A 2,500-nucleotide genomic window follows, 5' to 3' on the forward strand; every position below is an offset into this window, starting at 1 on the left:
ATGACGGACCTACCTGGCCCGGCCCCGGACCCGCGCCGCTGTTGGCTCGGGATGCTCTCGGGCGGAATAATCGCTCCCGTCAGCGGCGCTTCAGCTTTGGACAATTTCACGACCCGTCTTGAAACACGGACCAAGGAGTCTAACATGTGCGCGAGTCATTGGGCTGTACGAAACCTAAAGGCGTAATGAAAGTGAAGGTCTCGCCTTGCGCGGGCCGAGGGAGGATGGGGCTTCCCCGCCCTTCACGGGGCGGCGGCCTCCGCACTCCCGGGGCGTCTCGTCCTCATTGCGAGGTGAGGCGCACCTAGAGCGTACACGTTGGGACCCGAAAGATGGTGAACTATGCCTGGCCAGGACGAAGTCAGGGGAAACCCTGATGGAGGTCCGTAGCGATTCTGACGTGCAAATCGATCGTCGGAGCTGGGTATAGGGGCGAAAGACTAATCGAACCATCTAGTAGCTGGTTCCCTCCGAAGTTTCCCTCAGGATAGCTGGTGCTCGTACGAGTCTCATCCGGTAAAGCGAATGATTAGAGGCCTTGGGGCCGAAACGACCTCAACCTATTCTCAAACTTTAAATGGGTGAGATCTCCGGCTTGCTTGATATGCTGAAGCCGCGAGCAAACGACTCGGATCGGAGTGCCAAGTGGGCCACTTTTGGTAAGCAGAACTGGCGCTGTGGGATGAACCAAACGCCGAGTTAAGGCGCCCGAATCGACGCTCATGGGAAACCATGAAAGGCGTTGGTTGCTTAAGACAGCAGGACGGTGGCCATGGAAGTCGGAATCCGCTAAGGAGTGTGTAACAACTCACCTGCCGAAGCAACTAGCCCTGAAAATGGATGGCGCTGAAGCGTCGTGCCTATACTCGGCCGTCAGTCTGGCAGTCATGGCCGGTCCTTGCGGCCGGCCGCGAAGCCCTGACGAGTAGGAGGGTCGCGGCGGTGGGCGCAGAAGGGTCTGGGCGTGAGCCTGCCTGGAGCCGCCGTCGGTGCAGATCTTGGTGGTAGTAGCAAATACTCCAGCGAGGCCCTGGAGGGCTGACGCGGAGAAGGGTTTCGTGTGAACAGCCGTTGCACACGAGTCAGTCGATCCTAAGCCCTAGGAGAAATCCGATGTTGATGGGGGCCGTCATAGCATGATGCACTTTGTGCTGGCCCCCGTTGGGCGAAAGGGAATCCGGTTCCTATTCCGGAACCCGGCAGCGGAACCGATACAAGTCGGGCCCCTCTTTTAGAGATGCTCGTCGGGGTAACCCAAAAGGACCCGGAGACGCCGTCGGGAGATCGGGGAAGAGTTTTCTTTTCTGCATGAGCGTTCGAGTTCCCTGGAATCCTCTAGCAGGGAGATAGGGTTTGGAACGCGAAGAGCACCGCAGTTGCGGCGGTGTCCCGATCTTCCCCTCGGACCTTGAAAATCCGGGAGAGGGCCACGTGGAGGTGTCGCGCCGGTTCGTACCCATATCCGCAGCAGGTCTCCAAGGTGAAGAGCCTCTAGTCGATAGAATAATGTAGGTAAGGGAAGTCGGCAAATTGGATCCGTAACTTCGGGATAAGGATTGGCTCTGAGGATCGGGGCGTGTCGGGCTTGGTCGGGAAGTGGGTCAGCGCTAACGTGCCGGGCCTGGGCGAGGTGAGTGCCGTAGGGGTGCCGGTAAGTGCGGGCGTTTAGCGCGGGCGTGGTCTGCTCTCGCCGTTGGTTGGCCTCGTGCTGGCCGGCGGTGCAGGATGCGCGCGCCTGCGCGGCGTTCGCGCCCCGGTGCTTCAACCTGCGTGCAGGATCCGAGCTCGGTCCCGTGCCTTGGCCTCCCACGGATCTTCCTTGCTGCGAGGCCGCGTCCGCCTTAGCGTGCTCCTCCGGGGGCGCGCGGGTGCGCGGATTCTCTTCGGCCGCCATTCAACGATCAACTCAGAACTGGCACGGACTGGGGGAATCCGACTGTCTAATTAAAACAAAGCATTGCGATGGCCCTAGCGGGTGTTGACGCAATGTGATTTCTGCCCAGTGCTCTGAATGTCAACGTGAAGAAATTCAAGCAAGCGCGGGTAAACGGCGGGAGTAACTATGACTCTGCTGCCCAAGAAGACCGCCGCAGCATCCCCTGCTGACTTTCGTCCGATCACAGTGTGCTCGGTGCTGACCAGAGCCTTTCACAAGGTTCTGGTTGGCCGCCTGATGCGCTACTGTGTGTTGGACGGTCGCCAGCGGGCTTTCATCCCTCAGGATGGGATGCTTCATAACACCTTTCTTCTCGATCTGGCGATGACCCAGGCGTGCCGAGCTGCCGGCTCGCTGTACTTGGCATCTCTGGATGTGTCAAAGGCCTTCGACTCGCTTGCCCATGGTGCCCTTGGTCCTGTGCTAAGGGCCCATGGTCTGCCGGTCGAGTTCGTTGACTACATCCAGGGATGCTATGAGGCGGGATCGACGGTTATCTGCGCGGATGGGAAGTCGTCAGATCTAGTGCGGCCTTCGAGGGGTGTTCGGCAGGGTGACCCGCTG

The 2,500-nt window shown here is 59.7% G+C and overlaps 1 pseudogene; it reads left to right on the forward strand.

Annotated features, from left to right (window-relative positions):
* The window catches only part of LOC126475552 (large subunit ribosomal RNA), a 6,372-nt pseudogene that overhangs the window by 808 nt on the left and 3,064 nt on the right, over positions 1 to 2,500 (forward strand).

This window comes from Schistocerca serialis, chromosome 4 (genome assembly GCF_023864345.2).
Source record: "Schistocerca serialis cubense isolate TAMUIC-IGC-003099 chromosome 4, iqSchSeri2.2, whole genome shotgun sequence".
Taxonomy (NCBI): Eukaryota; Metazoa; Arthropoda; class Insecta; order Orthoptera; family Acrididae; genus Schistocerca; species Schistocerca serialis.